We start from the raw sequence: 24,120 nt of genomic DNA, 5'->3' as shown, positions 1-24,120 counted from the left end.
TGTCATTGACCTGTAGCCTTAATGCTGGTTTGTATGTACAGCATACCTCATAAGAAGGTATACATTTAAAAAAAATCACTTAGAGAGTGATTTTTCTCACTGCATATGCCCTCCAACAGAGAATGTTATGTGCTATCCTCTCCTTTCAAGGAACTGAACTGATTTTAAGACCAATCATTGGAAAAAGTAAAGATGAGGAGTGGCTTATCGTTGGGCCTCTGAATGAAAGGGAAAACATACCTTGGCTCTTGGGAACATCAGTCCCAGGGAGTGAAAAATGCTTTGTTATAAGGACCTGTTCTACTCTAAGAAAAAATATATGATAAATAAGACCATATTAAAATTTAGGGAAAGTGACAGAAACCAGCTAAGAATGGTCAGGGATGCGGTGTCTATTGATTGTTCAGGGGTTCCAGACAGTGTGGGAAACCACATGGGACTGTCACATCATAAACAGGGCAGATTGCTTCAGTAAATGTACTAGAACATCACTGTCTCCTTGTGTAGAATATTCTGATTTGAGGTTTGAGATTATTCAGGAATGGTGATCCTGCCCACCCAGGCTTTGTCTTACTGTAAGTATTGTATCATAAAAGCATTCTGCCCTGTCTGAGGTTTGGCCTAAATATATAAATTATTCTCTCTAGTGTTTTGGCTCTGTTTACTTATAGTGCTTAGAACAAAGTCACACTCCACATTAATCATTAAAATGATAACAGGACATTCTGAAATGTGAAAGGACTCAACCAACTACATTTTAAATAGTGGAAAACTGTTCAGGAAATTCTAGAAGGTCATAGTTAAAAGGCATTTAAGTCAAGTAATGGTTTTAAGTAGAAATAGAACAAAGTATTTGGAAGACTGTCTTGTTTTGTCTCTGTTCATTAAATGCAGGTCATATGATCAGTATTCACCTTTTTAATCTACCCTTTTCTCAACATTTTAACTACTAGGAATTCCCTTCTTAAAATCTCCCCTTATTCTCATGCTTTTTAAGATTCTGTATGCCAAAAAAATTACACATTATAAATGTTGATGCAAATAATAAACAATCTATATTAAGGAAAAGAAGAGAGCCTTATTCAAGTCAAGGTGGAAACTGTAGACTAAGAGACACAGCACAGATTCAAGAAGCACTTGAATCGTTTTCCACCAAACAACAAAATGGGAGAGGCAAAAAATACAAAGTTATATAAGATGTTTGTCAAGAATTAGGATTGGAGCCAGCGAGAAGTAAGGGCGCTTGCTAAGCAAGGATTAACTGGGGTCTGAAATGGTTGCATAGTTATAAATTACAACATTGAGACTATAAGACTGTAGCTGGCAGATATTAGCAGATATTATCATGAAAATGGCTGATGGTGTCCATGAGTTTAATACAGTTCAGACAAATCAGGTTCTCAATGATGCAGAGGTGTGTCTGAAACCAAATCCACAGTGGCCACCCGCGTCCATTTTGGATGCCTGAACCAGTTACTCCATTTTGATTTTTAAATGATCTTGAATATGTCTTCATAAATAATTCATTTTTATTTATTTAAAAAGATGTATGGTTGCCAAAGAGAACATTTACCCAGCAGGAGATAACGGGTATAATCAAAATTATATAAGAAATTCAATCCAAAGAAAAAAGAAGAACATTTTAGTTTTGCTGTGCTAACTAAATTAAAATATGATTTTAGGGACTTTTGCAAAATCAGAACTAGCATGCAAATTCCTATTACTACCCCAGTGCCTCTAGAGACCTAGGACACCAGTTTATGAACCACAGCTCTGCTGTTTCTTAATTAATGCATCAAAAGCTTCAAGAGTAGTATTTTATGTACAACGGATGCTGAGTAATTTTGGATATACTAGTTAACATTTTGTCTTTCAAAAAGCCTTCCACTCACATTTTTCAGTCCTTTACCTTGAGTTAAAACACAGAATTGTTATTAATGCAATATGGGCATTTTTCCATTACTCAGTGCTTCATATGCAATTTGTGAGTTGGCTGTACTTGCAAGGATTCTCCTCACCACCTGACATCACTTAGTTGACAATGCAAGGTCAGGAAAAAAACCTATCCTTGTCTAGTAAGGAGCCGTAGAAGGTAGAGGTCAAAGTGACTGTTTAAAGTTAGTATGAGCTGATATACCAAACTTCCGTTGCCCACATTGGCCATGTTTCTCTGTAAGACAGCAACAGCACTGCTATTGTCATTGAAAGGCCGCAAAGCACTTTCCTATATCTTTGTCACCTTTCTTTCCCCTTAGAGGGAAATCAAGGTGTGTATTGTTATCCTCGGTTATAATATATAGAAATGTAAGCTAGACATTTGCCCAGCACCAGCTCAGAGCTTCTGACTCCTAACTCAGAGCTCTGTGCACCATGACATCATGCTGCCCAACAGATAATTAAGGGTTCTTTGGTGTTGGTACGGGTTGAACTGTATCCTCCCAAAAGATATGTTGAAGTTCTAACCTCTGTAAAAAGAGAAAACTCATGTGAAGACAGAGGCAGAGAGTAGAGCTATGCAGCCCTAAGCCAAGGAACACCAAGGCTGACAGCTACCATCAGAAGCTAGGAGGCGGCAAGGAAGGATTCTGCCCAGAGCCTCAGAGGAAGCACGGCCCTGCTGACAAGCCTGATTTCAGACTTCTAGCCTCCAGAATTGGAAGACAGTAAAATCCTGCTGTTTTAGGCCACCCAGTTTGTGGCACTCTGTCACAGAAACCCAAGAAGACAACTACAAGTGTGAGCACTTCAATTTCATTTACAGGCAAGAAGCATGCAGGCTAATTATTTCCCTATAATGAAAATCTAACACCCGTAAATGAACTGGGACATTTCTACAAGCATTGACATATGGGGGAACAAAAGGTATTTTATGCAGAGCCACTTCTCAGTCGTGGTTGTAGCTTTCCATACATCACTATCAAAAAACCTCCTCATGGGAGATAAAACCTCAGTGTGATCCCAATTCCCTTGAAGTCACACCCTTTCCTGCACAGGTGATCTAATGCTCTGTACATAATACTCCTCGCTTTTGTTGGTGACTTGAGAGATGGGCAGTGTCAATCTAAAAATGGCAGTATTGTTGGAATTAATGCTTAGCAGGCAACAAACTCCAGACAGGGAGTAACTTAAAAAAATAGGATGAGGAAGAAGAATCACCTTGTTCCACTAATGCTCTAAAAATAAAACGCAGACTCTGCTCTAAGAGATAGTCTACAAATGTTTCCAGCAGAGACCTTCTGTGTATTTCTAATTGTGCTCCACAGAAAACTAGCCCATGAGCTATTTCTTAAAAGTGGGGTTTAGTAGTGCAATGAGTTTAGAAAACACAGCATTCTCTTTGTCAGAGAGAGTCCCTATTCACATCTGTATATTAAATCCTCTGAGAAATCTTGAAGTGAGAAACATTGACACAACTATTTTAGCTAATACTGCATTTCCCCAAATTATTTGATCAGAAACTCCTATTTGTTACAGCAGTCATTAACATCTAGAAGTATATACTTTGAGAAACAGTGAGCTGTAATATTCTTTAATCTCACTCAGTACGTCCAAGTTTACCTAATGTAGGAGCAGACTGACATATTTACTGTTCTCTGTTTCAGGTTGGCTTACCAGAAGAGGCATGCATGAAAAGCTTCATTGAATTACTGAGGATAAGGTATGGATTTAGGGTTGTAAGGCCTATGCAATTTGGGGGACCCCTTTAAGAAAAAATACAAAATGACCATGAAAACACAAAACTAAGTTTCCTCCTCCCACCTTGGAATAATCCCAGATAAGGGAGGGTTTCTGAAGTTTACGCTTCATTTGCTGCATGGAAAACCCATGTCTGCTTAAAATCCAGTTGGCTACATGAACTAAAATAGAAACTCAAATTAACAGTGGCATAAACACCATAGGAATGTATTTCTCTCTCATGTTATAGTCCAGAGATAAGACACTCCTCAGATGGTGGTGTGACTGCATCATGCAAGGTTCCTTTTATCTTGTTACTCTGTCATTCCTACGATGTTGCCTTTGGCACCAAGACCCTGGTCCAGGCAGCAAGATTGAGGAAGAGCTGGAAGGATGGACTTGGGGACACGCTGTTCAAAGAGCATTTAGAGCTTCTTACATCCCGTTGGTCGGAATTCAGTCACATGGCCTCCTTCAGCCTGGGGGACTTGAGAAAGGAAGGCTCTATTCTGGGTGCTCAGGTACCTCAGTTAAATGTCAGTGGTTTTATTATTGTAGAAGAATATCAGTATTGGGGCATCTAGCATTTTCCGCCTCTCTCTCTGACTCATTAACTCCTCCGCCGCCAGCTTTACTGAGGTCGAACTGATCTTACTTTTAAATGTGCCAACTCAGAGCTTCATTGTCTAGAACTACTGTCTTGTGGACTGAGGCACTGAAGTCCCTAAAAGCATCAGAATACCATTATACTGTATGTCACTTTAGAGAAGTAAAAGCTTTTTAGAAGAAAGTAAAATGAAAAGCTTCATGGACTGCAGGGGTTCCCGCATTTCTTTGTACGCAAACCATACTTTCCATTTCCCGTGAGGCCCCAGAAGACGTGACCGAGCACGAGGCGAGGGCGGTGCCAAGTGAGATGAGGGCGGACCCGGGAGGGAGCTGCTGCCAAGGCCGCCTTTCCCCGCCCCCACCCCCGGAATCCGAGAGAACTGGGGGGCAGAGAGAGGGAGGCCAGCTGACTCCATTTGGCATAAAGAACCCTAAAGCTTTTCTTTTTTTTCCGGATGGGGGAAAGCAGGAACGTAAATACTGGAGGAAGGTTTGAAAAAGAGAATCTGTACTGAATTGTTTGGAAGAGAGAAATGGAGGGGAGGATGATCAGGGAAATCTGAGTAGGTCTTCCTGACTCTCTGAGCTATATATTCCTAGTAACAGCCCAGGCTTTCTGCTCGTGAGCCTGTCAACACTTCAGCGGCAGCGGAAGGTTCCTGGGAACCGTCCTTGGGCGTTTGGCAGGCGCGCCCAGGGCCAACTGTGTGCCCCTCCGGGCTGTTGGATTTGGAATTGCTCTTTTAGAAATGCATGGCAGGAACAAAGGGGCCCTGTTGGTTACTTCCATATTCTGGAAGAATCTCTGCCTTGAGTGATGGTGTGGAGTTAATGTGATGTAAACTTCCCATACTCACAGTTTTTTTTAATTGTGATTTTTGCAAGCTGAGTTTGAGAGGCATTTGCTTGAAACGCGTACACACTTACAAAAGGGGTCTGTCTACCCAAAGAGGAGTTTGGACGCCGTTCCAAGCCCGGGTGTGGCATAAACCTGCCCTGGTAAAGCAAAAAGGCACAGAATGTGGACTGTAAAGAATCATCTTTACCCTCAATTATGGACGACATTTCAACAACCTCTGCGCGTTTGTGGAACTTACTAAACGATCTTGATAAGAAGAGTGCTCTGTAATAGAAAAATCTGATTAAATCTAAGGAAAATAATTCTTAACCAGATGGAGGGGAAAAAAATGTTGGCAAGGTCTGAACTTCTGTCAATGGCTAAAAGTTAGGATAAAAGATTAATAAGTTCTAATACTTTATTCAAACAAAGCGCTGTTTTAAAAATACATTTGATCTATGCAAAAATACAAACTTAGGTTATCTTCTGTATTGAGTAAATAAATTGTATAGTGCCTACAAGGCTGATTGATTTATTTAGTGCACTTTTAAGGTGGGTCGCGATTAATGATTTAGTAAGATGTGAACTGTTACAAAGGGTCACGTCTATTCTAGTGCTTTTAAGTCCATTGTGTGGGCAGACCTGTGTTGTTTGTGTGCATCAGGCAAGACACTGGGGCGGGGATGGAAGGGACATAGAAATGGGCAGCTATTGTTGCTGCCACAGCAAGTAAACTATCCAGTGGGAGGAGATAACTCAGGTCTACAAATAAATACAATTCACCGTATTTCACAATCAATGCCAAACTAGGGCTACAAGTTGTAATAGTAGGCTCCCTTTTTGGAGACTGACTTACTGTGTGCCAGGCATTATTATTTTTTTAAATTGAAGTATAGTTTATTTACAAAGTTGTGTTAGTTTCAGGTGTATGGCAGAGTGATTCAGTTATACATGTACATACATATATTCTTTTTCAGAGTCTTTTACATTATAGGTTATTACGAGATATTGAATATAGTTCTCTGTACTATACAGTAGGTCCTTGTTTATCTATTTTATATATAGTAGTGTGTATATGTTAATCCTGAACTTCTAATTTATCTCTCCCCTCAACCCCTCTCCCCTTTGGTAACCATAGTTTATTTTCTACATCTGTGAGTCTGTTTCTGGTTTGTAAATAAGTTCATTTGTATTATTTCTTTTAGATTCCACACATAAGTGATATCATATGAAATTTGTCTTTCTGTGTCTGACTTTCTTCACTTAGTATGAGAATTTCTAGGTCCAACCATGTTGCTGCAAATGGCATTATTTCATACTTTTTTTTATGGCTGAGTGGTATTCTGTTGTGTGTATGTGTGTGTCTGTATGTGTGTGTGTGTGTGTGTGTGTGTGTATATATATATATATATATATATATACATATATATATATATATATATATATATAACACTTTTTCTTTATCCAGTCATTTGTCAATGGACACTTAGGTTGCTTCCATGTATTGGCTATTGTACATAGTGCTGGTGTGAACATTGGGGTGCATATATCTTTTCAAATCAGAGTTTTCTCTGGACATATGCCCAGGTGTGGGATTGCTGGATCATATGGTAAGTCTGTTTTTAGTTTTCTAAGGAATCTCCATACTGTTTTCCATATGGCTGCACAAAACTACATTCCCACCAACAGTGTAGGAGGATTTCCTTTTCTTCACACCCTCTCCAGCTTTTATCGTTTGTAGATTTTTAATGATGGCCATTCTAACTGGTGTAAAATGATACCTCATTGTGGTTTTGATATGCATTTCTCTAATAATCAGTGATATGTAGCATTTTTTCTTGTACCTGTTGGTCATTTGTATGTCTTCATTGGAGAATTGCTTGTTTAGGTCTTCTGCCCATTTTCAGATTGGGTTTTTTGTTGTTGTTGTTGTTAAGTTGTATAAGCTGTTTACATATTCTGAAAATTAGGCTCTTGTCAGTTGCATCATTTGCAAATATTTTCTCTCATTCCATGGGTTGTCTTTTTCTTTTGTTTATAGTTCTCTTTGCTGTGTAAAAGCTTATAAGTTTAATTAGGTCCCATTTGTTTATTTTTGCTTTTATTTCTGTTGCCTGGGTAGACTGCCCTAGGAGCACATTGCTGAGATTTATGTCAGAAAATGTTTTACCTGTTTTGTTCTAGGAGGTTTATGGTGTCTTGTCTTATGCTTAAGTCTCTAAGCCATTTTGAGTTTATTTTTGTTTATGGTGTGGGGGAGTCTTCTAATTTCATTGATTTACATGCAGCTGTCAGCTTTCCCAACACCACTTGCTGAGGAGACTGTCTTTACTCCATTGTACACACTTACTGGTCAATTAATCTTTGACAAAGGAGACAAGAATATACAATAAGGCACTCTACTTTTGTTTCCTGTGTCCAGGGGGTAGGCTCTATGCACTCATCCCAGGACCCAGATGGGGCTGCTGTCTTAACAGTAAGACCTTCTCCTGCCCATCTTGATGTGTTTTGGAAGCTAAGTGGACTCCTAATAATCTTACTCAGGGGCATCTGCCTTGCATCGGAATTATTGAGTCCTTGCCCAGCTATTAATAAATTGGCATCTTATTTTCCTGTTGGTTTTGCTCTGTGTGTGTGTAGATTTCTTGCTTAGAATCTCTAAAGAAGAGGGGAAAGGGAAGGAACAGGAGAGGGGAGGCAAGAAAGAGGAGGAGGGAGGGAGGGAGGAGGAGGAGGAAGGGGGGCAGGGAGGAGGCTGGGAAGTCTTATCGCCAGTCCCAGGAAAGGCAGACACTTGGAGGGCGGATGGGGAAGCAGATGGGTGGCAAACCTTTCTGGCTAGTTTTTTTGGTTCCATACACCAAAGAAGGAAAATTTTCCAAAATTCAATTCAATTCTGCAAACACTATCGGGCCTGTAGTACGCATAAGACACTGTTCTGGATATTGGGAGCAGGCAAAGAGAGAAAAGAGATAAAATAGCTTCCCTCGAGGAACTACAGTACAGAATTGAGTGGATCTGGTCTATTATTGAAGTTTAATAGAAGAATTCACTTTTTCCAACTTACTGCAAACTCTACCAAATATCAAATGACAAATTGACTCATAAGAGCTCTTCGAAGTGAGGACTGGGTGTCTTCCAGGGGGTTATATAAGACAATACCACTTAAAAATTGAGCTGCTTTTGTAGTTTTTTCTTGATTCTGGAAGCTTCATTTACCCTTCTCACCTCTGATAACAAAAAAAAATCACGCAGAGATGCTACCCAACAAATGCCTTTTTAAGCAAAAGCAGGTCACGTTCCCAGCCTAGGATCCAGCTCTTTTCAAATTTCAACATAGATAACAGAAAACAAATGTTCAAAATGACTGTAAACAAAGAAACAAGTAAAAGATTTCCAGAAGCTAATGCTTTTTGAATTAGGTCTGAGAAAACACTATTCCAACTGTTAGATTTAGCTCCATCTTAGGACATCGTCCTTGAAACAGCATAACTGGAGAAGTCTCTGCAATGTTCTTTCTCCCTGTTCAGTAGCATCTTCGCCTCCTCCTGGGCATATTATGCTACTAGACAGAATATAAACTTCATTCTTTATTACAGAAAATATCTACAAACGTCTGCAGGCATATTCTTAATATGTTTTGCTGGTTTTAATGCTTTTCTTATGATGAGTATGAGATTGATTGGTTGTTTGCCAAGTAGCTCCAGTGATCTGTGACTCTAGCACGATGAATAGTTTCAAAAAGAAACCAAAACCCTGGAGTTAAGAGGGAGAATCAAACATCTGCAAAACTATGAAAAATTGAGGTGGAAATGGGTAAAAGCAGATTTCACTGCTGACCTTTTGGGAATGGGTCCCGAGATACACCTTGCATGTTTCTTCCCCATCCTTGACTCCTCCCAGAAGCCAAGTCTCCTATCAAATAAAGAAAGCAAGCTAAACACTTAAGTGCAACTGCTATGACTTCACACACACGGATGGGAAAAACAGTAAAGACGTACTGAAATGGACGCAGTGGAAGAGCATCAAATCATGTGAGTTTCCCAGAGCGTGCCCTGCACTGGCGGAGACAATTGGGGACGTTTTATCAGGACTGTAGGAGGAGGGTGGCCTCTTGTACTCACAGTCCTCCCCACCCTTGGAGCAAATACAGAAGGAACATTCTGCAGTTTTCCTGGGTATGAAATGACCCAGGAAAGACACAGGCATTTGCTTTTCACGGGGAAGAGAGGGGATCCTGAAATGAAAAGAGAATCACCAGGGGTTGCCGACAGAAAACACCAATGTTGCAAAGGGTGTCCCTACACTGACCAGGATGAAAATCTCTGGTTAACTCCAATTATGCCTTTAGCGGGGAGCGTGGGAGGTAGAGAGAATGAGGTTACTGGGCTCCCTGCTGCCTGCCAGGCTGCCACTGCCCCCACTCCATGTCTACTCACGGGCACGTCAGGGCCCTGGCACCCCGACCTTTTTGCAGCCAGCCACAAGAAGAGGTGTGCTCAATGTTCATTCCTAGGGCCATCATCCCTTCTCAATAAGATTACACAGGAAGGGTCTCACCATCTTTAAAGACAGAGCTGAGGCTTCTGTTGGTCTAACTACTCACCCACACCATCTGAGACCTCAGTGTCCCAGATTCGAGGGGAACAGCTCACTCACTCAGCAGTGAGTCAGGCTTGCATGTAGCTCACTGTCAGCTCTATGTACGGGCCTTACAACTGGCTGCTTTTGCTAAATCCTGGTCCTTCAGTAGCTAGGCTTCTATACTGTCCATTCGAGCTACTATATCAGAACACCACAGACTGGGTGCCTTATAAGCAACAGGAATTTATTTCTCACAGTTCTGGAGGCTGAGAAGTCCAGGATCAAGGCACCAGCTGTGATAAGAGCCGGCTTCCTGATTCACAGCCAGCACCTTCTCTCTGTGTCCTCAAGTGATGGAAGGGGTGAGGGGGCTCTGTGGGGGGGGGGTCTCTTTTATAAGAACACTAATCCTGTTGATGCAGGCTCCACCCTCATGACCTAAGCACCTCCCAGAGGCTCGCTGCCTAATACTCTCACTGTGGGCATTAGATCTCAGCATGCACATTTAGGGGGTTCACAGACATTAAGAACAGACATTCAGACCAGAGCATAGCCTGTCCTCTAGGAGGCTTTGTTTCTTGTCTTGTCTTACAGTCTTCTAGTGTTTGTATTTTCTGGTTGCTGACTTCATTTTTCTCCTTACTTTCAGCCACCCTTGGCCTATCGATGCCAACTGCCCACCCACGTGGGCTTTTTATGCGTACCTGACCCACTCTTATTTTGCCAGTTACCATGAGCTTTCACTCTGTGTATCGCCTGGTTTTTCCTGAGGACTAACTCTTAGCTTTAAGAGTTCCTTTGAAGCTCATGTTTCGGGGTACTGTTTACTCCTAAGATAGCTGACCCTTGACCTCACTTACTTGTTCAAAACCCTGGCTTCCTCTTGACACTGTGGCTTTAGTTGGATACTTAGTCTTTCTTTTTTCACTTTTGCTCATTTTACTGCTATCTAAACTCTGGTTTGAGAAAACTAAGTCCGACAGCTGAAGAAGAGACTTAAAAATGTATTAATTGGCATTCTCTTTACAACTGTGCTGTCAGCTGTATTATGTTTTTCTGCCTTCTCTGAAATTAATATTGCTTCTCATGAATTTATTTGAATCCTTTTGCTTATGTTTGATTTTCATATATGTCTTACATCTTCAAGCAGTTAATATTTTTGCATAATGATACTGATAAAGCTTGAGACCTTCTCTAAACTAATAAATTATTAACTTACAGCTGAGCTCTATGTAGAATTCTTAATTTGCTAATGGCCTATCATAAGAACATAGGGATTTGAACTGAGTCATACCAGGGTCAATCCATCCCAATGTTCAGCTATGAATAGCTAGTTCAGATAACATGCATGGTAACATTAGAGCAGCAGTTAGCTAGACGTGAGCAGAGAAGGCAGGGGCAGGGTTGGGGGGAAGCAGGAGGTGGGGAGAGGATGGGCCAGGTGGCAGGAAACCATACATCTTGTGACAATGGGGTCCTTGGGCAGACAGAGGAAAGGTGGGAAAAGGCAGGAATCTCCAGTGTCTGAATGTAACCTTATGCTCATTAAGCCCTCATAACAATAAAATTAGCCTTGCAGATAGAAAGTACCCATCATGTGCCAATGCCTTGACACTTCTGATCAAGACCAAATAAGGAGAAAATCCCCCGACCCTTAGGAAGGTAGAGCTGAGATGAAAATCAGGGACTATGGACCCCCAAACCCCTCCCTCCTCAATGAATATTCCACCCAATCATTTTCACACCCATATAAGCGACTTGCCAAAGGCACTCAGGGCAGCTGCTCACCTGAGCCTGCCCGCTCTCCCTTCTGAGAGTGTACTGTCACTTAATAAATCCTTGCTTTGCTTTCTTTCCTCTGCGTCTTAGCTCTGAAGAGATGAAATGAGAACCTACTTGCCAGTAACAGTGATAGGCAGCTGTGCTACCTATCAAGCTTTCAAAGTAACTGTATCCCAGGGTGCTAATAGCAGTTTATGGCCTTTTTAGCCATAAATTTGTCCTTGTCTGTTATGATTCCATTTGTGTTTCCTAAGAGAGCCACTTCGGCTCTAGACATCAGTCACCCTCTTTGGCTGGATCAAATAGAGATGGGTACAGAAAATGATGGAGTGAGAGAAAATTGTATTATTCATGCTAATGGAATGTAATAAAGGTATGGCTTGATCTAGAAAAGCAGACGTAATTGTAAGATATTTTTCTGTTTGGTGCCTTTAGTGTGAGGTAGAGGAAAGAATACAGACTTCAGAGTCAGACAGATCTAGGTTTAAATTCCAGCGCTGTCCTTTACTATCTTCAAGGCCTCTCTGAACCTGTTTTTTGATCTGTTATAAAAAAATGAATATTTATCTTAGAAGTCTGTTGTTAAAATTAAAATAATAATAAATGTACTAAGTACTTAGTAGGCAGTCAATATATGGAAGTAATAACAGGAGTAATACTAGTTTGATACATCTCATTTGGAAATATTCTTTCCATTAAAAAGATGAAAAAGGAGGAGCTAAACACTTAGAGTTTTGTTTGGTCTTGGCAACATACAGGCAGAACTGTCAGAAGAACTGTCATGGTCTACCTGCACTGACACAATAGCCACTAGGCATATGTGGTTATTTATATTTAAAAATTTAAATTAATTCAGTTCCTTGGTTGCATTCATCACGGTTGAACAGCTTAGGGGATGGGAGGTATAGCTCAGTGGTAGAGGGTGTGCTTAGCATGCACGAGGTCCTGGGTTCAATCTCCAGCACCTCCATTAACCAAAACACAGAAACAAAACTAGAAATATGAAATGCTCAGTAGCCACATGTTGCCGGTGGGTACCATACTGGAAAGAGAAAACAGAAAATATTTCCACCATTGCAGAAAGTTCTATTGGGCAATGCTAGTCTGGACCCAGAGGTTCTCTGCAGGCTTTATGACTACTGTCAAAAAGCAACTGTCTAAGATTAGGCAGCCCCTCACAGTGCTGGGAGCTGGACAGTGCCAGTTTCCAGTGCCCCCTCCCCACCGTGTTAACTGGCTTCTTGGCTCCTGCTCCCTCATCCTATCGCACAAAGCATCAAGGCACATTTGTCCCTTCTTATGCCTTCTACCAGGGACTTTCTTGTTCCAAGTTATCTGTTCACTAAACTCAGCTCAGATTTTAACATTTTGAAACATAATATATAACCCTTTATACAGGAATAACTTAGTTTTCAAATTTAAAGTAATGACTGAAATACCTCTCATTATAGAATTTAGGAGGAAAATTTGGTATAGAAACTATACCCTATACTCTTTGAAAACCATGGCATTTGAGTGGCCCGCTGGTTCCCTTCTGTCCCCAGCTGGTTCTGTTCTGGCTGCACTAATTGGATAGATTAAAACATGAACTATCTCTTAGAGGGATCAAATTTTGAGAGGTAAAGTGGCAGTTATATTCAAGTAGTACATGTTTGGGAAGATTTTTTTTTTAAACGTATTCTATTCATAATCTGGGCTACATGATTCTAATAAGGGCCATAGAATAGTGAGTATGAAATGGTTGAACAATTAAACCTTGAAGTTCTGCTCCCAGGTGGAACGCTAAATGATGTTTGAAAGTGTCATAGTGTTAACTGACTTAGAACATTAGAGGGGTCATATCTGTTCAGATCTGATCAGGAAATTACTCTTCCTGCTTGAAATTGCTAAGTTTAAAATGTTTCTAATGCCCTACTAAGGAAGAATGCAGAAATTTGAGCCAGAGGGAGAAATGTGAGTTCACATAATAAGAGAGAAAACATTCCCATTATGTGGCAGGCATTTAACAGGGATCCTCGGAGAAATGCAGCCCCTTTAAATATAGCTGCTGGAGATACTGTATCTAAAACCAGCACTTTGAACATTTGTAATACAAGAGACTATTTTCTGCCTTTAATACATGAGTGACAGCCTCAGAACAAAACACCCTGGGACTAGAATCACACAGAAGATATATAAAAAGATCAATAGAACCTGGAGGCTTAACATCAGATGAGAATTCGGACCAGACTAGAACAGAAACACTGCTACTAGTCACATCGAAGGAAGTCAACAAGTCAACATTTGTTGGGAAGAAAGGATGTAAGGTGGTATTAGAATTCTCACTGTGTATTTAAAAATGCTCATTTAAATTAATTAAACTCTCTAATTGAGTGTATATAGTTCACAATGTATAATGTGAATTAGTCTATTTTAGTTAATTATTTGGTTTTTTTAAAGTCCTTGTTAAAATGCAATTCCTATTCATAGACAGATGAATAGATCTCTTATTCATCATTTCTATCTATAGTATTGACCTGGAACAAACAGACTGCCAGATATTTCTCCAGCAAAGATGAGTTTATTCAGGATCAGTAGAGAATTACAATTCAGAGTCTGTAATCATGGTGAGCCACGGGCAAGTCCCCGCTCAGCAAGGGAAGAAGAATGCTTTTATAGAGAGGAAAAGGAAGTTGGGAGGGCTGCAGGACACCAGGAGTCCGTGGCTTTTCCTTGGCTGAGTCCTTGCCAGGAAAGAGAAGGAGTCTGTCTTCTTCTGGTTGGATGCTGCCATCAGCACAGTGCCTGAGAATACCCCCTTCTGGTCTCCAAACTCTATTTAATTGAGGGTTTTGTTTACTCATCTTTTACAATAGATATTTGGCTGGACTCACTTGATACTTGGATTTAAGAGTGTGTGCTCTACCTTGCCATGGAGAAAAAGGCACCCCACCCAAACGCATCTTAACAGGACTTGTTTCTGCTTAGCCAGCTAACACAAGTCATGTGTTAGAGAAGATACAACGTTGTGATGCAACACTCCCATACGCCCTGGTAGACCAAACATGCTCTCTGAGACCTAATCTATCTCTGTTTCTGATTTTCTCTTTGTCCTTGGACAGAGTCACTCAACTTTAGTTGCCTAACTCTCCCCACTCTTAAAATAAGAAAACTCAAATTCTTGAGTCATTTAACAGGGCTGTTAGCCTTCCATGCTGGAGTTATGTCCTGCCAAAGGCCTGATTAAATATTAATAGTTTGTTTCCAAAATGTCTTCTGTTACTGTATATGTTTCTATGAAACATTAAAGAAGTAGCATTAATCATCCCAAATCTTTCTCTCTTTCCCCTTCCTTGCCCAGACTAAGCATACTTGAACAAATGCAATATGAGCTTTCACTGTGTTGGCAAGGATGTTCATAAATGTGTGTGTATGTGTTTGTGTATGTGTGTTTACTCAAGTGATTTAAAAATAACCTAAGTGAACTAAGTAAGCAAGTGTATGCCATGCTTACCAGGAATATTAGGAAGCAAAGGCCCTCCAATATCTGAATTAGCTCTGGCACTGTTTCAGGAAAAAACTGGCTCACATCTCTTGCATAAGACTTATGTAAGAGATTAGATGTGGTGCCTGAAATATTCTGGTTATCTACAGCATGGAAAAAAGAAAAGTATGCTACATTGTTGTTACTTGCTAGCTCTCTCAATTTCAAGGGATTCTTTGCTTATAGAAGTAAACCATCTCAATTCTTTAAAAAAAAAAAAAAGCTTAGTTTTTTTCCTGGTCTTTGTCACACAAGCATATGTGGAAGTAAACAAAGAAACAAAAAAGCTGTGGGACAGGCAGTAAGTAATTCAGAACTTGGGTAGATATTTACATCGGTTACTATATAAACAATAACAAGAATAACAATATTACAATTAAAACTGAAACTCCAAAGCCACATTCCATACGTAGCTATTACATATTCCTGAAGAAACCATTAGATTTTCCCACGTCTCATAAAGCAGCTTCTCAAAATTTAGAGCTCACAATTCATTATGATAATCATTATATTCTTGTTACCGTGGAGGGGGTCTCTGTTCTTGTCTTGCCCAAAAGAAAAAAATTCAGGCGGGAGATGGAACTGTTATGCAGTTACAGATTAGCAAAGCAGAGGTACACCTTCAAGAACTGAAAGCGGGCTTTTCCAGTGAGGGAGACAGCCCCAGTTTCCTCCATTTCTCTTCCTTTTATTCAATCGCCTAGGGGCTGTCTTAAGCTAACTTGATAGTTGACATCATTTGAGTGGCAAGTGTGGGTTTTATAACCTTTTCCTTATTGCACATGTCCATTCCCACAATGTATACAGAAAAGCCCACAGAGAGGCCAAAGCTGCAATGCTAATTGTATTATGATGAGCATGTGGTGGTCTTAGGGTTCTCTCAGGAGCCTTACTGCCCAGTTGCAGCAGACTGGTTTCAGCCAGATTGGCTCAGAGCCCCAGTATGGGGAAGTCCCAACCATAGGGCTAACCCCAGGTTTCCTGAGATGGAAGGCCACAGGGTGGAGTCATGGGCAGAGCCCAGGTGTTTCCTCCCGCCTGCCCAGCGCTCATGACTAATTAACTGCCCAGCATTCTGGAATGGATTTAGGTCAAATCTGGTTTCCAGATATTTTGACCAAAATAGAAATGAAGGTCAGACAATACACAGATAGCCTTCTCTGTACTGTGTTGTCAAATCCAAGTCTACGTGCCCGATGTCCAGTGAGGCCAAACAAACTGAAATGTCAGAGTTTAGAGCAGAGAAAGGTTTACTGCAGAACCAGCAAGGAGACTGGGCAGTTTGTGCTCAAAAGACTGAACTCCCCAGTGGTTTTCAGGGAAGAGTTTTTAAAGGCAGCATGTGGGGTGAGGGCTGCAGGGGGTGTGACTTTCTTCTGATTGGTTGGTGGGGAGGTAACGGGGCAGTGTTCCAGGGATCTTGTGCTCAGCCTGAAGTTTCCATCCTCCACCTGGGTTGGGGCCATGGTTCCTGTAGAACAACTCAAAGATGTGTATCAGATTGTTGTGTGTATCACTTGAGGAGAAACTAGGACTCTGGCTTATTGCTGCACTATTGTTTCCTGGCTGCTTTTCCTCTTTTTCTGCATTCCCTCACTTCCCTAATTAGTAACTGCCTAAATCTGCCCTTTGGAACTCAGGGAAGATCTAGAAGACTAAAGTCTTTTCCTACAAACAAGAAATGAGGAAGCACGGAAAGGCTTTTGTTCCTTGAGAGAGCCCCGCAGGGCCCCCTCAGTTTCATAAAGTTCTGTTTGGTTCTTGTTTCTAACATGTATATTTCCTCTCTTGGAGCTGTGTGGTAGAGAGAGAAGAACCTAAATGCCAGAGTCAGACCAGCTAGCTGAGGTACAGATACACACATCATCACTTACTTGCTGCATGACCCAAGAAGACAGCTTCATTACTCTGCACTCATTTTCTCAGTTGTAAAAGGAGAGTAATAATATCTACCTCGTAGGGTTGTTATGAGAATCTAGATTAAAATAACCAACATGTGTTGAGTGCTTATGTGATATTGTGATTAATAATATGAAATACATATTTGGTCTTCCGTCTCTGTCCCTGGCACAGAGTTCCTAAAACCCTTGGAATTTCCTAAGTGATAAGAGTGATAAAGGTATTGTGAAACAAATTTCCTATTTTATGGCAAGACAAGAAGATTTTAGACATAAAAAGATTCTCCTCTACCCTTTGGCCTCCTCTCTCCCCGCACTGTGCATCGTGTATCTGGATTATGCATCCACCAAACCTCTCCCATCAGCAGGAATTCCTGCTTAACTCTGAAGAGCAACATTCTTCTAGCATCAACAAAACAGCTCCTTAAAAGATAACATTCCTTCTTGATCTTGTAGGGGGTCACATGACCCACCAGGGTGACTTAAATCTGGATTATGTAAAATGTCAACAATATAGCATTTGATGTATAGCCCTCTGTCTCAAAAACCTTATATAATTGTGCCTTGATTTCTAACTGGTGGAACAGTTCTCAGAGCTTTCTGAGATGCTCTTCCTGGGTTACAATCCTCAAATTTAGCTCAAATAAAAGTTGCCATCTCTTTCTTAGATCAACTGATTAATTTTTCATGAACAGTATCTTTTGTTATAACAAACCCCTTCCAGCCACCCAGAGTTCATGTTAAGGAGGTGACATTTGGAAAGCCCCTAGGGATGGCTGCTTGTCTGCAGGGGAACCAAGCAAGTAATGAAAAGGTTGGAAGTTTCAGCCCTACCTACCCCCAACCTCCAGGGAGGGGAGGGGGGCTAGAGCTTGAATCAATCACAGACGACCAATGATTTAATCAATCATCTTACTCCATGAAGCCTCCATAAAAACTCAAGAAAGGACAGGGTTCAGACAGCTTCCAGACTGGTGAACAAGAGGAGGCACTAGGAGAATGACCCACCCAGAGAGGGCGTGGAAGCTTCACCCCTTCCCACACACCTTGCCCTCTGCAGCTCTTCCATCTGGCTGTTCCTGAGTTCTATCTTTTTTACAATAAACTAGTAGTTTAGGAAGTAAACTGCTTCCGTGAGTTCTGTGAGCCACTCTGGCAAATTAATCAAACTCAAGAAAGGGCTCATGGGAACCTTTAATTTAGAGATGGTTGGTCAGAAGCACAGATGTTTTATTTGGAGGCAGATTATGCTCAGAGACTGAGATTTTCTTTGCCAATAATTGATTTAACACAGGTTTACTGCAGGAATTATAATTTATAGTAATACTATTTCACAAGCCTGTAGTATTCAGGATAATATCTCTTAATAAGCCAATAAAGAAATAACATTTCAAACCAATAATGGATTAATGACACTATTGTTCCAGGCAAAGGTGAGGTAAAAGAACTAAAGCTCAGATTTAGTTGAGGTGGACCTTTCTACAACCTGGTTCTCAGTAGCGGCAGTCCTCGTAACTAAAAGTACAGAAGTTGAGTATTTTAATGGACAATACAGGAGTGTTTTTCCTAGACAGCTTACGATGTAACTGGCATGTTCTCAGCACTTTATCTAGGAAAAAAAATCATTCATTCAATCCTCCTAGCAATCCTATGAAGTAGGTATTATTATTATCCTTCCCTTCTTGGTGAGGAAACCGCGGTCCAAGTCACCCAGCTCGTAAGTGAGGTAATGGGATTTGAACTGAGGTCCTGTAACTCTGGAACCTGCAAGTGTGTGAAATAACAAATATATTAGCACTTAGCGAGCCACAGGGCCCACATTAAGTTCTCCTGAATGGTCGTTACACTTAACCTTCCCTCTTTCCAGAGAAGAAACCTTGCAGTAAGGTAATACATACTCCACGAATCTCTAGGGTCCTTACTGAGCCATAATGTAGCCTGGCTACATTTACCACTTGTTTTGAGCTGCATTTCTGAGCAATCCCAGCAGGGCCCAGGGGACACTGAGAGTGACTCCAGGCCTCACATGGTCCCTGGGCTGGGCTTCAGTTGGAAGGACAGAGGTACTAGGGAGAAGGTCTTTCATACACATATTTTTAAATTTTAAAAAGCTTCACGTGGAAGAAATTGAAAGCAGATTCAGTGATCTCTTAAAAGCTGGAATAGTGAAAACAAGCCTGAAATATCTACATAAAGAAAACTTGTGCTTGTTGATAGTTGTCAGGGAAAAGAAAGCCTGCATGTGTATTTGGCTCATGTGAATTAGGATATTAAGTCATGGTGGTTTTAAGATAAGATGTGGTCAGAGTCATAAAACTTCTTGAGAAACATTGTGTGATGAGATAGACAATGCATGCAGCAGACTCACCGCAGTGCACACACGGAGCAAACATCAGGTCATTGTCATTGGTTTCTATTACAGTCTGTCTTCTATGTGTAAACTTCTGAGAACTGATGGTTAGAATGAGAAGTGTGCCTCTCTCCCAAGTGTTCCTGGAAGAGAGGGAGGTTTAAGGTAAATGGCATTGATTTCAGTGTCTTATCCAAAATCAAATACAAAAGCACCTGAAATCTGACTGAGGGTTACCAAGGCAGCTGTTGTCCCTACAGCCTTTGCTGGTGAGAACCACAATTTCAGGGTGCATGCTGTTGCACAAATCACCTCGTTGGGTGGAACGGACTTGTTTGGTCCTTATAATTAGTTATTGTGGTTGTGTACCTTCAACATAGAAATTAGCCCCAGTACAGAGAACCACATACAGTTCAAAACTGTTAAAACCCAAACTTTGACAGCTCTGTCTGTGGATTAGTGAAATAATAAAAGTTATTATTTATCATTGCCTTTGAGAAGTAGTTCTGTCACCTTTAGGTTCTTTAGATTTGAGTGGCTTGAAAGTGACATCTAATTATGGATTCACTGCTCAGTTAGGTCAGGGTATAGGAAGTATTTTTACATTTGTTTTAGTATTGGCTCTTTTTCAGAATGCCCAAACCCTTCAATTGGTAATGTGTGACCCAGCTTCACTGGGTCAGGCAAAACAGCATTCTGTCCAAATAGACTGAATGCTGATGGCCTGTGTCAGCACGTGCGTGGTGAAACCCCGCTCTCCCCTTGGGTTTTTCTTGTTGTGCAGTAGGTCACGAGCCAACAGCAGCCTACACATAGCCGGAGGGTTGCCTCCAGTGTCACCCTGTGTATTAAATATTGGTAAAATTTACCTCCCATCTTGTGTTTAGATGAATAAACAGAAATAGAAGTTCTCCAGTGAACACTCTCATGCACACCCATAGGAGTGTGCATCCCATGTTGGACACCACCACTCCCTTAAGGCATAATTAAAGAGTTACAGAATGCTAAAACGAGCGCTCCTCCAAACCCATTATTTTAAGGATTGATGTGTATAAAGCAAGGGTCCTTGGAAGTTTTCCTTAGAGTTGTTTATGCTGCTTCCCCAACAAACTCTCCCTGGAAGTTACAATTTAAGGCAATTCTGTTTTTCGGCTATGTTCTCCTCCTACACCATTTGGGAGTTTTGCTGTACAAGATTGCAGAGCTGGCTTATTCCATCTGAGAGTTTGCGGCAGGCCCATGATGGATGGCCCAATTCTAGCATATAATAGCAATATGTTTCAGTTTGCTAAATACTATCACTGAAGTGGACCTCCGGTCCCCAGGGAGCAGTAGGTTGTGTGGCCACGTAAGCAGTGCCATTGTAGGTCAGATCTGTTTTTATACACATTGTCATGTTTAGACATGGTATGATTCACATATTTAGATATGATTAAGATAAATATATTTTGCAACAAGAATTGGAACATTAAAGATCCCTCTATTATGTTTATGCAAAAATAATTTTATTTACTTTAAGTAAGAGCTTTTCATTGAATGGCTTTGGAAACAGTGGACATTTTCTTTGGAGATGAGCTAATGGGATTTGTTGGTTTGGGAACAACACTAAAGTTTTGCTAGAATTGATGAGTTTTCTCCTTGCTCTGTACCATCATGGAGATAGTTCTGAGGTGAAGAGAATACCAGAATGTTTATCCGTGAATCCAAGGCACAATCTAATGTTAACTATTTCCTCAGACTTTTCTTGAGATAGGTGTGTATTAATAAGAGTAGAGAATAAGGAGGAATTGGATTCTCCTAGTACTTGAATAATGGCAGCTCTCAGATGTTAAGTCCTAAGTGCAGCTGGATGTTTAATTTCTGGTTTCAGAATATCAATCTGCCTGGTTCTCTGCTTTGTGCCAAAGAGTACACGTCACCGGGGGAACTCGAGAACAGAACCTCCTATGCCACTTTTTCTTATTTCGTGAACACTTCTGCCCACCGGCCAAGCAAATCATGCAGCTCTCAGGAGTTAAGCTCTCTGGTTAAATTCAGGAGCCAGCAGAAAATCCCTCCATGGTGTATTTTCTGGTTGAGGGGGTAGGCAAAGTAATAAAAACAGCCTAGTTTTCTAACAATTGATGGGATAGATTATCTCCTGGTTTCTAAACTCTGGTCAAACATGCAGGGGCCCTGGTATTGGAGAAGCTTTTGAATGTGTGTATGTTTTCAGGTATACAAAGAAGTTGAAGGAATGATACAGAGATTGTCTACACACCCATGTCATAGACTCAATAACAATATGATTAACATTTTACTATCTTTATCTTTCTACCTATGTGTTTACACACACACATACACATTTCCCAGCATGCGCTGATGATCCTTGCATAACTGATTATTTCTTTGGCGGTTGTCAAATGGTGATTTTTTTTTCAGTCTGTCATTTCTCCAACATGTATGAGCTGGCTTTCTCCTGAGAAGAAAATCTTCCTTTCACTCAGCAAGTGGTGATGGTGATAATTCTTCTCGAAAGACAGTGATGACATATTTAAGATCATTTAAAAATCAAATTGGAGTAACTGTGGGTCAGGCATCCAAAATGAAGTCAGATGGTCACTATGGATGTGGTTTCAGACATGTTCCTGTATCACTGAGAACTTGAATTTTCTGAACTGTATCAAACTCAAGGACACCACCAGCCATTTTCAAAATAATATCTGCTAGCAGCTGCCAGCTGCAACCTTATGGTCTCAAGGCTGTAACTTAAAACTGTGCAACCATTTCGGGTCCCAACCAGCCCTTGTTTAACAAGCACCTTTACTTCTTGCCAGCTCCAGTCCTGATTCTTGACAAACATCTGATGAAACTTCGCAGTTTTTGCCTATATACACCTCCCCCATTTGGTAGTCTGATGGAACACAGTTAAAGTGCTTCTTGAATCTGTCTCCCAGGCTATAGCCCTCAGCTTGGCTTGAATAAAACTCTCTTCTCTTCCTTATTATAGATCATTGATGGATTATTTGTGGCAACAACATGGTAAATGGCTCATTTTTTTTTTCTAAAAAATTTCAGATTAAGACGTTGGCATAATAGTAGCCTCCAGTGCTGGTAAGAACTTCTTTTCCTCCTTTTCTTTCTTCCTTCCTTCCGTCCATCCTTCCTCCCTTTCCCTTTCTTGCTTTCTTTCATCCTTTATTAAGTATCATTGTGGACTCAGAGATTCTTATTTATTCATTGAGTAAAAATTACAGTCGTTTCTTTGAGCTTCAGATAGTCCAACATTTGGCCATTTGGAAGCTCTTCAAACTGTGCCCTTTAAAATTTTGTTTTACTTTTCATTTTGAAATCATTTGAAACTTACAGAAAAGTTGCAAGAATAATACCAAAAAAACTTCCTAATTTCCTCATCCAGTCATTAACATCTTACAACATTTGATTTATCATCCTCTCTCCCTCTTTGCTGTTTTTTTTTTTCCCAGAGCCATTTGAGTAAATCATAGTCATGATGCCCCATTAACTATAACCACTTGAGTGTGCATTTCCCAAAAACAAGGCACTCTCTTATGTAACTAAAGGTCAGTCACCAAATCTGGAAATAACTATGATACAATATTACCATGATCTCCAAACTGCTTCAGTCACCTCCTTACTCAGAAAGAAATTCACTGCCCAGTTCTTGGTGGAAAGAAGGCAGTTTAGAATGCTGAAACATGCAACATAAAAATGAAATGTTTCCTATGGAGTATTTGCAGTTCTGCTGTCTCTAGGCCCCATTATTTCTTTGAAACTCTTGGATTAAGGTCTCGTGGAGGAAGACAACTGAGAGAAATTAGCCATAAATCTAGTTCATTATTTTTGTTTTTTTCCCAGCAAAATACATTCTTTTTCCATATAAGGACATAAACAACTACAGAAAGTTACTCTGAAGAGCAGGAGTTAAAAAGAAGACCCCCTAAGATTTGGAGGCCCTTGCTGAGTTTAACAGTGCTTTTACTGTGCTTCTTAATCTCCAGAGCTGCAAACTTTAGAACTTCCATTAAAGTTTTCAAATCCTGTAAATGGGCTCCCAGTCTTGGCCTGTGCAGAGCAGAGCTGACTTCCTGAAACACCAGAAGTTAAAGTCTTGAGCTCTCAGGGGTCTATAAAAATATGAATATTAGGGCTTGCTTTTTCCTCCCTTCAGCTTAATGGTATTTTTTAATTATTTTACTTTCTACCTCCCACATGCTGTTTTAAAAAAAGATTTAACTTCTATTTAGTTTTTGAAGATAATATTTTTTAAAGACGAAAATCAGTTCGAACTATGAGGTGGTTTCATTGCTCATTAACATATTTTTGTGAAATTCTTAAATTATAACTGATATATATAAACCATATATGTATATATTTATAGCTGATATATATCAGTTAAAATATAGATAGGTAGATGGGAAACATAGTGATTGTTTTAAATTAAAATACTTTATTCATGGATAATATAGTTATATGCCACATAGATTCTAGGGTTCTTCTTCTTAAAACTCCTCAGATGGTTTATTTGTATAGTTGGTGTGGAAGAGACTCTCACACAGCACTTAGGGGTTAGGGATTTGTGGGTTTTGTGGCCATAGCAGGATTTTACCAGAGCCGTGGACTATCCCTCTTCCTCCAGACCTTCCTTTTCTTCATGTGCTTCCCTAAAGATTATAAACATAATGCTATCCCCCTCAATGCTTTTTTTTTTTAAATGGAGGTATTGGGGATTGAACCCAGGACCTTGTGCATGCTAAGCATGCACTCTACCACTGAGCTTTTTCCCTCCCCCGACCCTGCACCTCAGTTTTTGATGTGCAAGCGGCAGCTGCTTCGCTGGCCTTGTTTCATGGTCTTCTCTCTT

At 40.5% G+C, this 24,120-nt stretch overlaps 1 long non-coding RNA gene across 1 annotated transcript in view; it reads left to right on the top strand.

Annotated features, from left to right (window-relative positions):
* The window catches only part of LOC116149161 (uncharacterized), a 167,999-nt gene that overhangs the window by 135,232 nt on the left and 8,647 nt on the right, over nucleotides 1–24,120 (top strand). Inside the window, exon 7 of the long non-coding RNA XR_004132793.2 lies at nucleotides 3,603–3,658. This is a non-coding gene — a long non-coding RNA (uncharacterized LOC116149161). The remainder of the gene's footprint in view (nucleotides 1–3,602; nucleotides 3,659–24,120) is intronic.

This window comes from Camelus dromedarius, chromosome 22, assembly GCF_036321535.1.
Source record: "Camelus dromedarius isolate mCamDro1 chromosome 22, mCamDro1.pat, whole genome shotgun sequence".
Lineage (NCBI taxonomy): Eukaryota > Metazoa > Chordata > Mammalia > Artiodactyla > Camelidae > Camelus > Camelus dromedarius.
The sequence above is the reverse complement of the archived record's forward strand: the minus strand, read 5'-3'. Positions and strand labels throughout refer to the sequence as shown.